Here is a 14,828-nt window from a genome sequence, read left to right as displayed (position 1 = left end):
GATTATCTCCAGGCTCATCTATGGTGCCCCAAAGAGTAGTGCTTCAAAGTTTTCCAAGGCTAATATTCCATTGTGTACATGGACCACTTCTTCTTGGTGCATTCCTCTGTTGATGGACATTTTCGTTGCTTCCAAGTGTTGCCTATGGTAAATATTGCTGGAGTGCAGGATTGCCAGCCCGTGATTTTTGATTTTCATTTTCTCAGGTGATAGACCCAGCAGTGGTTATGATTGATTGACTGGTATGGTAGCTCAACGTTTACCTTTTCAAGGCACCTCAATTGTGCTTTCATTTGTGGCTCTTACCACGTCCCCCTTAGAATCGAGGGTACGCATTGCTCCACAATCACGTCAGCATTTATTTTTGGCAGCATTTTTGTTGATGGCCATTCTGACTGGTGTGAGCTGATAGGTTTTTGTAATTTGGGTTTACATGTCTGTAAAAATTCCTACAATTCATCATTTTTCCACGCCTTTTTGTTTTCTGTTAAAAGAAAAAAGAAAAAAAGTGTGAGTATAATATACCTCTTCAAATTTTCTTTTTGGAAGGTTGCACTCTAGAATTTTTGGGTTGATTTTCGACCTCAGTATTTTTTGGAGGGCAGGTGTCATTTACAGACCTGCAATTGGTGAATATTTAGTGACCTTTTGCAGTGGGTTTAAAACTGCTGTTGTGGGAAACGGCCACAAGGATGCAGCATTTCTCCATTCCCAAATCTGGGTACTAGGGCAGCACAGCCGTTCTGGAAGTCGTTTGCCTAGGTTGTAAATTTGAATGGAATGTGCCAGGAAAACCCCCCATAAGTTTATGTCTCATTACTCCTAGTTCGTTGTTTTAATTTTTTCAATTGGGGTAATGGTTAGAATGTTGCTTGTCCAAGGTGTACATCTACATATTCTATATACCTATTTATGTAGAGATCCTCTTCCCGTGTAAATTATTACACAGTGTTCCCTAAACCTTCCTTGCTATATGGTCGGTCTTTTTGATATATGTATATAATATGTATTTGTATACATATGGTAACGCTAATCTTCATTTATCCATTCCCCCCACCTTTCCTTTTAGATAAGCATAGTTTTTTTTTAATAAGTCTGTGATTGACTTTCTCTGTGGAATTATGTTCATTTGTGTCAGTTATTAGATAACGCCTATAAGTGATATCATAGGATATAGGACTTTTGCTTTCCGACTTACCTCATGTTCTGTGATTATCTCCAAGATCATCTATGGTGCCTCAAAGAGCAGTGTTTCATTGTTTTCCATGGCTAGTATTCATTGTGTACATGGACCACTTCTTCTTTATCCTTTCATCTGTTGATGGACATTTTGGTTGCTTCACTGTCTTGTCTATTGTGAATAAGGCTGCAGTGCAACTTTTGCAGCCCGGGTCTTCATTCTGGTCTTCTCAGGTGAGAGGCCCATTGGTGCGCCTGCTGGATTGAATGGTACCTCAATTTTTCGTTTTCAACGCAGCTCCTTTCTGTTCTCATTATTAGCGTTTAACCCTTTTACATCTCACCAGCAGCTAGAGGGTACACAGTTCTCTAAAACCCCTTCAGCATTTATTGTTTGTAGACTTTTTGCCAATGGTCAGTCGACTGGTGTGAGTTGAAAACATTTTGTAGATTAGATTGCATGAGTCTAATACTTCCTGAGGTGGAGCGTTTATCCATTTTCCTTTCTTTAAAAAGAGAGTGAGTAAAACTTACCTCTTCATACTATCTTCTTGAAAATTTTGCCTGTTTTGAATTTTTTTTATCCATTCCCTACCTCAGCACAATTTTGAGGGCAGGTGTCTTTACAGCTCTGAGTCCTTGTGAATGGTAAGTGACCATTAGCAGTGGGTTAAAAGCTGCTCTTGTGGGAATCGGCCACAAGGCGGCAGCATTTCTCCTTTACCAAATCTGGTTACTAGGGCAACAGAGCCTTACTGGAAGTGGTGTTCTAGGTGGTAAATTAGAATGGAATGTGCGAGGAAAAAGCCCTTTAAGTTTATGTCTCATTACCTCTTGTTGGTATTTTGAACTTAATTTTTATTTTTTATCACAGCAAACTTGATTACAATGTTTTGTTTGTTCTAGTTGTGCAAGATGTGGTTCTTTCACACATATGCATATATCTATTCTTCTTCGGATCCTTTTCCCATGTAGGTTATGACACAATGTTGAGTAGTCTTCTCTTGGTATTGCGTAGGTCTTTGGTGATTATATATTTCACATGTGTTTGTATCTCTCTGTTAACCTCAATATGGTAATGTATCCAATCCTCACACCTTTCCATTTGGTGACCCATAAGTTTTTTTAATGAATCTATGATAGTGTTTCTCTGTGGAAATATCTTTGTATCATTTTTTAGGTAACACCTATATGTGATATGATAGGATATGTGTCTTTCGCTTTCTCACTTACTCCAAGTTGACTGATTACTTCTCGACTCATCTATGGTGCTGCAAATGGCATTGTTTCATTTTTTCACTAGCTCCTATTCCATCTGTACAGGTAGCAGTTCTTCTTTGTCCACCCATCTGTCGGTGGACTTTTTGGTTACTTCCATATCTTGGCTATTGTAATACTATGCAATGTAGATTTGCGTGCCTGTGTCCTTTCAGTTCTGTCTTCTTAGTTTATAGGTCCAAGAATAGGTCTGCTGGATCATATGGTAGCTGAATGTTTACCTTTTATAGGCAGCTCTATTCTGTTCTCCTTAGTGGCTTTTTCCAGGTTACATCCCACTTAAAGTGGAGGGTATGTATTTCTTCCCAGCACCTTCAGCATTTATTCTTTGTAGTTTTTGCTGATGGTTATTCTGAGTGGTGTGAGCTGATACCTCTTTGTGGTTGAATTTGCATGTGTCTCATAATGCGTTGAAGTTGAGCGTTAAGACATGTCCATTTTATTTTTCGAGCTGTGATTAGAGCTTATTACTTCAAAGTGTTTTCTTAAAGTATGTGTCACCATTTGAAATATTTTGGCCATTATCTCCCTCAAGACATTTTGAGGGCAGGTTTCATTTACAGCCCTGCAGTACTTGTTCATATGAAGTGACCATTAGCTCAGGCTTTAAACCTGCTTTTGCAGGTAACGGCCAGAGAGCGGCAGCCTTTCTACGTTCTCCATGCTGGTACTAGGGAAACAGACCTACCGGCCAGTGGTATTCTTCGGTTATAAATTAGAGTGCAATGTGCCCGGGTAAACCCACAAATGTTGATGTCTCCTTGCTTTTGTTTGTTTTTAAATTTAATTTATATTTATTATTAGAGTAATATTCCATTGTGTACGTGGACCACTTCTTCTTGGTGCATTCCTCGGTTGATGGACATTTTCATTGCTTCCAAGTGCTGGCTATGGTAAATATTGCTGGCGTACAGGTTTGCCCGCCTGTCACTTTTTCAGTCTCATTTTCTCAGGTGATAGGCCAAGCAGTGGTTGTGATTGATTGACTGGTAGCTCAATATTTCCCTTTTCAAAGCACCTACTTTGTGTTTTCATTAGTGGCTCTTTACATGCCCCCCCCTTACAACCGAGGGTACGCATTTCTCCACACTCCCTTCACCGTTTATTTTTGGCAGCATTTTTCCTAATGGCCATTCTGACTGCTGTGAGCTGATAGGTTTTTGTAATATGGGTATGCATGTCATTAAAAATTTTTTAAATTCATCATATTCCTACGCCTTTTTCTTTTCTCTTAAAAGAAAAAACCGTGAGTACAATATAGCTCTTGAAACTGTCTTCTTCGAAGGTTGCCCTCTTTTGAATTTTTTGGTCGATTTTTGACCCCAGAAATTTTCTGGAGGGCAGGTGCCATTTACAGAACTGCAAGTGGGTGAAAATTTAGTGACCTTTTGCAGTGGGTTCAAAGCTGCTGTTGTGGGAAACGGCCACAAGGAGGTAGCATTTCTCCATTCCCCAAGCTGGGTCCTAGGGCAGCAGAGCCTTTCTGGAAGTCATTGTCCTAGGTTGTAAATTAGAATGGAATTTGCCAGGAGAAATCCCCTTAAGTTTATGTCTCATTACTTCTTCTTGGTTTTTAAAATTTTTTTTAATCTGGGTAAAGTTTAGAATATTGTTTGTCCTAGGTGTACACAATCTGGTTCATTTGTACATTATGTATGTCTATTAATGTACAGATCCTCTTCCCATGTAAAATATTACAGTGTTCCGTCGACCTCCCTTGCTATATGTTCGGTCTTTTTGATACATGTATATAATATGTATTTGTATATGTATAGTAACACTAATCCTCATTTCTCAATTTCCCCCCTCCTTTCCTTTTAGATGAGCATAGTTTGTTTTGTTTTCTAAGCCTGTGAGTGTCTTTCTCTTTGGAAATATGTTCATCTGTGTCAGTTATTAGGTAATGCCATAAGTGATAATATAGGCTATAGGTCTTTTGCTTTCCGACCTACTTCATGTTTTGTGATTATCTCCAGGCTCATCTATGGTGCCCCAAAGAGTAGTGCTTCAAAGTTTTCCAAGGCTAATATTCCATTGTGTACATGGACCACTTCTTCTTGGTGCATTCCTCTGTTGATGGACATTTTCGTTGCTTCCAAGTGTTGCCTATGGTAAATATTGCTGGAGTGCAGGATTGCCAGCCTGTGATTTTTGATTTTCATTTTCTCAGGTGATAGACCCAGCAGTGGTTATGATTGATTGACTGGTATGGTAGCTCAACGTTTACCTTTTCAAGGCACCTCAATTGTGCTTTCATTTGTGGCTCTTACCACGTCCCCCTTAGAATCGAGGGTACGCATTGCTCCACAATCACGTCAGCATTTATTTTTGGCAGCATTTTTGTTGATGGCCATTCTGACTGGTGTGAGCTGATAGGTTTTTGTAATTTGGGTTTACATGTCTGTAAAAATTCCTACAATTCATCATTTTTCCACGCCTTTTTGTTTTCTGTTAAAAGAAAAAAGAAAAAAAGTGTGAGTATAATATACCTCTTCAAATTTTCTTTTTGGAAGGTTGCACTCTAGAATTTTTGGGTTGATTTTCGACCTCAGTATTTTTTGGAGGGCAGGTGTCATTTACAGACCTGCAATTGGTGAATATTTAGTGACCTTTTGCAGTGGGTTTAAAACTGCTGTTGTGGGAAACAGCCACAAGGATGCAGCATTTCTCCATTCCCAAATCTGGGTACTAGGGCAGCACAGCCGTTCTGGAAGTCGTTTGCCTAGGTTGTAAATTTGAATGGAATGTGCCAGGAAAACCCCCCATAAGTTTATGTCTCATTACTCCTAGTTCGTTGTTTTAATTTTTTCAATTGGGGTAATGGTTAGAATGTTGCTTGTCCAAGGTGTACATCTACATATTCTATATACCTATTTATGTAGAGATCCTCTTCCCGTGTAAATTATTACACAGTGTTCCCTAAACCTTCCTTGCTATATGGTCGGTCTTTTTGATATATGTATATAATATGTATTTGTATACATATGTTAACGCTAATCTTCATTTATCCATTCCCCCCACCTTTCCTTTTAGATAAGCATAGTTTTTTTTTAATAAGTCTGTGATTGACTTTCTCTGTGGAATTATGTTCATTTGTGTCAGTTATTAGATAACGCCTATAAGTGATATCATAGGATATAGGACTTTTGCTTTCCGACTTACCTCATGTTCTGTGATTATCTCCAAGATCATCTATGGTGCCTCAAAGAGCAGTGTTTCATTGTTTTCCATGGCTAGTATTCATTGTGTACATGGACCACTTCTTCTTTATCCTTTCATCTGTTGATGGACATTTTGGTTGCTTCACTGTCTTGTCTATTGTGAATAAGGCTGCAGTGCAACTTTTGCAGCCCGGGTCTTCATTCTGGTCTTCTCAGGTGAGAGGCCCATTGGTGCGCCTGCTGGATTGAATGGTACCTCAATTTTTCGTTTTCAACGCAGCTCCTTTCTGTTCTCATTATTAGCGTTTAACCCTTTTACATCTCACCAGCAGCTAGAGGGTACAGAGTTCTCTAAAACCCCTTCAGCATTTATTGTTTGTAGACTTTTTGCCAATGGTCAGTCGACTGGTGTGAGTTGAAAACATTTTGTAGATTAGATTGCATGAGTCTAATACTTCCTGAGGTGGAGCGTTTATCCATTTTCCTTTCTTTAAAAAGAGAGTGAGTAAAACTTACCTCTTCATACTATCTTCTTGAAAATTTTGCCTGTTTTGAATTTTTTTTATCCATTCCCTACCTCAGCACAATTTTGAGGGCAGGTGTCTTTACAGCTCTGAGTCCTTGTGAATGGTAAGTGACCATTAGCAGTGGGTTAAAAGCTGCTCTTGTGGGAATCGGCCACAAGGCGGCAGCATTTCTCCTTTACCAAATCTGGTTACTAGGGCAACAGAGCCTTACTGGAAGTGGTGTTCTAGGTGGTAAATTAGAATGGAATGTGCGAGGAAAAAGCCCTTTAAGTTTATGTCTCATTACCTCTTGTTGGTATTTTGAACTTAATTTTTATTTTTTATCACAGCAAACTTGATTACAATGTTTTGTTTGTTCTAGGTGTGCAAGATGTGGTTCTTTCACACATATGCATATATCTATTCTTCTTCGGATCCTTTTCCCATGTAGGTTATGACACAATGTTGAGTAGTCTTCTCTTGGTATTGCGTAGGTCTTTGGTGATTATATATTTCACATGTGTTTGTATCTCTCTGTTAACCTCAATATGGTAATGTATCCAATCCTCACACCTTTCCATTTGGTGACCCATAAGTTTTTTTAATGAATCTATGATAGTGTTTCTCTGTGGAAATATCTTTGTATCATTTTTTAGGTAACACCTATATGTGATATGATAGGATATGTGTCTTTCGCTTTCTCACTTACTCCAAGTTGACTGATTACTTCTCGACTCATCTATGGTGCTGCAAATGGCATTGTTTCATTTTTTCACTAGCTCCTATTCCATCTGTACAGGTAGCAGTTCTTCTTTGTCCACCCATCTGTCGGTGGACTTTTTGGTTACTTCCATATCTTGGCTATTGTAATACTATGCAATGTAGATTTGCGTGCCTGTGTCCTTTCAGTTCTGTCTTCTTAGTTTATAGGTCCAAGAATAGGTCTGCTGGATCATATGGTAGCTGAATGTTTACCTTTTATAGGCAGCTCTATTCTGTTCTCCTTAGTGGCTTTTTCCAGGTTACATCCCACTTAAAGTGGAGGGTATGTATTTCTTCCCAGCACCTTCAGCATTTATTCTTTGTAGTTTTTGCTGATGGTTATTCTGAGTGGTGTGAGCTGATACCTCTTTGTGGTTGAATTTGCATGTGTCTCATAATGCGTTGAAGTTGAGCGTTAAGACATGTCCATTTTATTTTTCGAGCTGTGATTAGAGCTTATTACTTCAAAGTGTTTTCTTAAAGTATGTGTCACCATTTGAAATATTTTGGCCATTATCTCCCTCAAGACATTTTGAGGGCAGGTTTCATTTACAGCCCTGCAGTACTTGTTCATATGAAGTGACCATTAGCTCAGGCTTTAAACCTGCTTTTGCAGGTAACGGCCAGAGAGCGGCAGCCTTGCTACGTTCTCCATGCTGGTACTAGGGAAACAGACCTACCGGCCAGTGGTATTCTTCGGTTATAAATTAGAGTGCAATGTGCCCGGGTAAACCCACAAATGTTGATGTCTCCTTGCTTTTGTTTGTTTTTAAATTTAATTTATATTTATTATTAGAGTAATATTCCATTGTGTACGTGGACCACTTCTTCTTGGTGCATTCCTCGGTTGATGGACATTTTCATTGCTTCCAAGTGCTGGCTATGGTAAATATTGCTGGCGTACAGGTTTGCCCGCCTGTCACTTTTTCATTCTCATTTTCTCAGGTGATAGGCCAAGCAGTGGTTGTGATTGATTGACTGGTAGCTCAATATTTCCCTTTTCAAAGCACCTACATTGTGTTTTCATTAGTGGCTCTTTACATGCCCCCCCTTACAACCGAGGGTACGCATTTCTCCACACTCCCTTCACCGTTTATTTTTGGCAGCATTTTTCCTAATGGCCATTCTGACTGCTGTGAGCTGATAGGTTTTTGTAATATGGGTATGCATGTCATTAAAAATTTTTTAAATTCATCATATTCCTACGCCTTTTTCTTTTCTCTTAAAAGAAAAAACCGTGAGTACAATATAGCTCTTGAAACTGTCTTCTTCGAAGGTTGCCCTCTTTTGAATTTTTTGGTCGATTTTTGACCCCAGAAATTTTCTGGAGGGCAGGTGCCATTTACAGAACTGCAAGTGGGTGAAAATTTAGTGACCTTTTGCAGGGGATTCAAAGCTGCTGTTGTGGGAAACGGCCACAAGGAGGTAGCATTTCTCCATTCCCCAAGCTGGGTCCTAGGGCAGCAGAGCCTTTCTGGAAGTCATTGTCCTAGGTTGTAAATTAGAATGGAATTTGCCAGGAGAAATCCCCTTAAGTTTATGTCTCATTACTTCTTCTTGGTTTTTAAAATTTTTTTTAATCTGGGTAAAGTTTAGAATATTGTTTGTCCTAGGTGTACACAATCTGGTCCATTTGTACATTATGTATGTCTATTAATGTACAGATCCTCTTCCCATGTAAAATATTACAGTGTTCCGTCGACCTCCCTTGCTATATGTTCGGTCTTTTTGATACATGTATATAATATGTATTTGTATATGTATAGTAACACTCACCTTCATTCTCAATTTCCCCCCTCCTTTCCTTTTAGATGAGCATAGTTTGTTTTCTAAGCCTGTGAGTGTCTTTCTCTTTGGAAATATGTTCATCTGTGTCAGTTATTAGGTAATGCCATAAGTGATAATATAGGCTATAGGTCTTTTGCTTTCCGACCTACTTCATGTTTTGTGATTATCTCCAGGCTCATCTATGGTGCCCCAAAGAGTAGTGCTTCAAAGTTTTCCAAGGCTAATATTCCATTGTGTACATGGACCACTTCTTCTTGGTGCATTCCTCTGTTGATGGACATTTTCGTTGCTTCCAAGTGTTGCCTATGGTAAATATTGCTGGAGTGTAGGATTGCCAGCCTGTGATTTTTGATTTTCATTTTCTCAGGTGATAGACCCAGCAGTGGTTATGATTGATTGACTGGTATGGTAGCTCAACGTTTACCTTTTCAAGGCACCTCAATTGTGCTTTCATTTGTGGCTCTTACCACGTCCCCCTTAGAATCGAGGGTACGCATTGCTCCACAATCACGTCAGCATTTATTTTTGGCAGCATTTTTGTTGATGGCCATTCTGACTGGTGTGAGCTGATAGGTTTTTGTAATTTGGGTTTACATGTCTGTAAAAATTCCTACAATTCATCATTTTTCCACGCCTTTTTGTTTTCTGTTAAAAGAAAAAAGAAAAAAAGTGTGAGTATAATATACCTCTTCAAATTTTCTTTTTGGAAGGTTGCACTCTAGAATTTTTGGGTTGATTTTCGACCTCAGTATTTTTTGGAGGGCAGGTGTCATTTACAGACCTGCAATTGGTGAATATTTAGTGACCTTTTGCAGTGGGTTTAAAACTGCTGTTGTGGGAAACGGCCACAAGGATGCAGCATTTCTCCATTCCCAAATCTGGGTACTAGGGCAGCACAGCCGTTCTGGAAGTCGTTTGCCTAGGTTGTAAATTTGAATGGAATGTGCCAGGAAAACCCCCCATAAGTTTATGTCTCATTACTCCTAGTTCGTTGTTTTAATTTTTTCAATTGGGGTAATGGTTAGAATGTTGCTTGTCCAAGGTGTACATCTACATATTCTATATACCTATTTATGTAGAGATCCTCTTCCCGTGTAAATTATTACACAGTGTTCCCTAAACCTTCCTTGCTATATGGTCGGTCTTTTTGATATATGTATATAATATGTATTTGTATACATATGGTAACGCTAATCTTCATTTATCCATTCCCCCCACCTTTCCTTTTAGATAAGCATAGTTTTTTTTTAATAAGTCTGTGATTGACTTTCTCTGTGGAATTATGTTCATTTGTGTCAGTTATTAGATAACGCCTATAAGTGATATCATAGGATATAGGACTTTTGCTTTCCGACTTACCTCATGTTCTGTGATTATCTCCAAGATCATCTATGGTGCCTCAAAGAGCAGTGTTTCATTGTTTTCCATGGCTAGTATTCATTGTGTACATGGACCACTTCTTCTTTATCCTTTCATCTGTTGATGGACATTTTGGTTGCTTCACTGTCTTGTCTATTGTGAATAAGGCTGCAGTGCAACTTTTGCAGCCCGGGTCTTCATTCTGGTCTTCTCAGGTGAGAGGCCCATTGGTGCGCCTGCTGGATTGAATGGTACCTCAATTTTTCGTTTTCAACGCAGCTCCTTTCTGTTCTCATTATTAGCGTTTAACCCTTTTACATCTCACCAGCAGCTAGAGGGTACACAGTTCTCTAAAACCCCTTCAGCATTTATTGTTTGTAGACTTTTTGCCAATGGTCAGTCGACTGGTGTGAGTTGAAAACATTTTGTAGATTAGATTGCATGAGTCTAATACTTCCTGAGGTGGAGCGTTTATCCATTTTCCTTTCTTTAAAAAGAGAGTGAGTAAAACTTACCTCTTCATACTATCTTCTTGAAAATTTTGCCTGTTTTGAATTTTTTTTATCCATTCCCTACCTCAGCACAATTTTGAGGGCAGGTGTCTTTACAGCTCTGAGTCCTTGTGAATGGTAAGTGACCATTAGCAGTGGGTTAAAAGCTGCTCTTGTGGGAATCGGCCACAAGGCGGCAGCATTTCTCCTTTACCAAATCTGGTTACTAGGGCAACAGAGCCTTACTGGAAGTGGTGTTCTAGGTGGTAAATTAGAATGGAATGTGCGAGGAAAAAGCCCTTTAAGTTTATGTCTCATTACCTCTTGTTGGTATTTTGAACTTAATTTTTATTTTTTATCACAGCAAACTTGATTACAATGTTTTGTTTGTTCTAGTTGTGCAAGATGTGGTTCTTTCACACATATGCATATATCTATTCTTCTTCGGATCCTTTTCCCATGTAGGTTATGACACAATGTTGAGTAGTCTTCTCTTGGTATTGCGTAGGTCTTTGGTGATTATATATTTCACATGTGTTTGTATCTCTCTGTTAACCTCAATATGGAAATGTATCCAATCCTCACACCTTTCCATTTGGTGAACCATAAGTTTTTTTAATGAATCTATGATAGTGTTTCTCTGTGGAAATATCTTTGTATCATTTTTTAGGTAACACCTATATGTGATATGATAGGATATGTGTCTTTCGCTTTCTCACTTACTCCAAGTTGACTGATTACTTCTCGACTCATCTATGGTGCTGCAAATGGCATTGTTTCATTTTTTCACTAGCTCCTATTCCATCTGTACAGGTAGCAGTTCTTCTTTGTCCACCCATCTGTCGGTGGACTTTTTGGTTACTTCCATATCTTGGCTATTGTAATACTATGCAATGTAGATTTGCGTGCCTGTGTCCTTTCAGTTCTGTCTTCTTAGTTTATAGGTCCAAGAATAGGTCTGCTGGATCATATGGTAGCTGAATGTTTACCTTTTATAGGCAGCTCTATTCTGTTCTCCTTAGTGGCTTTTTCCAGGTTACATCCCACTTAAAGTGGAGGGTATGTATTTCTTCCCAGCACCTTCAGCATTTATTCTTTGTAGTTTTTGCTGATGGTTATTCTGAGTGGTGTGAGCTGATACCTCTTTGTGGTTGAATTTGCATGTGTCTCATAATGCGTTGAAATTGAGCGTTAAGACATGTCCATTTTATTTTTCGAGCTGTGATTAGAGCTTATTACTTCAAAGTGTTTTCTTAAAGTATGTGTCACCATTTGAAATATTTTGGCCATTATCTCCCTCAAGACATTTTGAGGGCAGGTTTCATTTACAGCCCTGCAGTACTTGTTCATATGAAGTGACCATTAGCTCAGGCTTTAAACCTGCTTTTGCAGGTAACGGCCAGAGAGCGGCAGCCTTTCTACGTTCTCCATGCTGGTACTAGGGAAACAGACCTACCGGCCAGTGGTATTCTTCGGTTATAAATTAGAGTGCAATGTGCCCGGGTAAACCCACAAATGTTGATGTCTCCTTGCTTTTGTTTGTTTTTAAATTTAATTTATATTTATTATTAGAGTAATATTCCATTGTGTACGTGGACCACTTCTTCTTGGTGCATTCCTCGGTTGATGGACATTTTCATTGCTTCCAAGTGCTGGCTATGGTAAATATTGCTGGCGTACAGGTTTGCCCGCCTGTCACTTTTTCATTCTCATTTTCTCAGGTGATAGGCCAAGCAGTGGTTGTGATTGATTGACTGGTAGCTCAATATTTCCCTTTTCAAAGCACCTACTTTGTGTTTTCATTAGTGGCTCTTTACATGCCCCCCCCTTACAACCGAGGGTACGCATTTCTCCACACTCCCTTCACCGTTTATTTTTGGCAGCATTTTTCCTAATGGCCATTCTGACTGCTGTGAGCTGATAGGTTTTTGTAATATGGGTATGCATGTCATTAAAAATTTTTTAAATTCATCATATTCCTACGCCTTTTTCTTTTCTCTTAAAAGAAAAAACCGTGAGTACAATATAGCTCTTGAAACTGTCTTCTTCGAAAGTTGCCCTCTTTTGAATTTTTTGGTCGATTTTTGACCCCAGAAATTTTCTGGAGGGCAGGTGCCATTTACAGAACTGCAAGTTGGTGAAAATTTAGTGACCTTTTGCAGGGGATTCAAAGCTGCTGTTGTGGGAAACGGCCACAAGGAGGTAGCATTTCTCCATTCCCCAAGCTGGGTCCTAGGGCAGCAGAGCCTTTCTGGAAGTCATTGTCCTAGGTTGTAAATTAGAATGGAATTTGCCAGGAGAAATCCCCTTAAGTTTATGTCCCATTACTTCTTCTTGGTTTTTAAAATTTTTTTTAATCTGGGTAAAGTTTAGAATATTGTTTGTCCTAGGTGTACACAATCTGGTCCATTTGTACATTATGTATGTCTATTAATGTACAGATCCTCTTCCCATGTAAAATATTACAGTGTTCCGTCGACCTCCCTTGCTATATGTTCGGTCTTTTTGATACATGTATATAATATGTATTTGTATATGTATAGTAACACTCACCTTCATTCTCAATTTCCCCCCTCCTTTCCTTTTATATGAGCATAGTTTGTTTTCTAAGCCTGTGAGTGTCTTTCTCTTTGGAAATATGTTCATCTGTGTCAGTTATTAGGTAATGCCATAAGTGATAATATAGGCTATAGGTCTTTTGCTTTCCGACCTACTTCATGTTTTGTGATTATCTCCAGGCTCATCTATGGTGCCCCAAAGAGTAGTGCTTCAAAGTTTTCTAAGGCTAATATTCCATTGTGTACATGGACCACTTCTTCTTGGTGGATTCCTCTGTTGATGGACATTTTCGTTGCTTCCAAGTGTTGCCTATGGTAAATATTGCTGGAGTGCAGGATTGCCAGCCTGTGATTTTTGATTTTCATTTTCTCAGGTGATAGACCCAGCAGTGGTTATGATTGATTGACTGGTATGGTAGCTCAACGTTTACCTTTTCAAGGCACCTCAATTGTGTTTTCATTTGTGGCTCTTACCACGTCCCCCTTAGAATCGAGGGTACGCATTGCTCCACAATCACGTCAGCATTTATTTTTGGAAGCATTTTTGTTGATGGCCATTCTGACTGGTGTGAGCTGATAGGTTTTTGTAATTTGGGTTTACATGTCTGTAAAAATTCCTACAATTCATCATTTTTCCACGCCTTTTTGTTTTCTGTTAAAAGAAAAAAGAAAAAAAGTGTGAGTATAATATACCTCTTCAAATTTTCTTTTTGGAAGGTTGCACTCTAGAATTTTTGGGTTGATTTTCGACCTCAGTATTTTTTGGAGGGCAGGTGTCATTTACAGACCTGCAATTGGTGAATATTTAGTGACCTTTTGCAGTGGGTTTAAAACTGCTGTTGTGGGAAACGGCCACAAGGATGCAGCATTTCTCCATTCCCAAATCTGGGTACTAGGGCAGCACAGCCGTTCTGGAAGTCGTTTGCCTAGGTTGTAAATTTGAATGGAATGTGCCAGGAAAACCCCCCATAAGTTTATGTCTCATTACTCCTAGTTCGTTGTTTTAATTTTTTCAATTGGGGTAATGGTTAGAATGTTGCTTGTCCAAGGTGTACATCTACATATTCTATATACCTATTTATGTAGAGATCCTCTTCCCGTGTAAATTATTACACAGTGTTCCCTAAACCTTCCTTGCTATATGGTCGGTCTTTTTGATATATGTATATAATATGTATTTGTATACATATGGTAACGCTAATCTTCATTTATCCATTCCCCCCACCTTTCCTTTTAGATAAGCACAGTTTTTTTTTAATAAGTCTGTGATTGACTTTCTCTGTGGAATTATGTTCATTTGTGTCAGTTATTAGATAACGCCTATAAGTGATATCATAGGATATAGGACTTTTGCTTTCCGACTTACCTCATGTTCTGTGATTATCTCCAAGATCATCTATGGTGCCTCAAAGAGCAGTGTTTCATTGTTTTCCATGGCTAGTATTCATTGTGTACATGGACCACTTCTTCTTTATCCTTTCATCTGTTGATGGACATTTTGGTTGCTTCACTGTCTTGTCTATTGTGAATAAGGCTGCAGTGCAACTTTTGCAGCCCGGGTCTTCATTCTGGTCTTCTCAGGTGAGAGGCCCATTGGTGCGCCTGCTGGATTGAATGGTACCTCAATTTTTCGTTTTCAACGCAGCTCCTTTCTGTTCTCATTATTAGCGTTTAACCCTTTTACATCTCACCAGCAGCTAGAGGGTACACAGTTCTCTAAAACCCCTTCAGCATTTATTGTTTGTA

This window comes from Balaenoptera borealis (genome assembly GCF_965194805.1).
Source record: "Balaenoptera borealis genome assembly, chromosome: 9".
Taxonomy (NCBI): domain Eukaryota; kingdom Metazoa; phylum Chordata; class Mammalia; order Artiodactyla; family Balaenopteridae; genus Balaenoptera; species Balaenoptera borealis.
Note: the sequence above shows the minus strand (reverse complement) of the source record.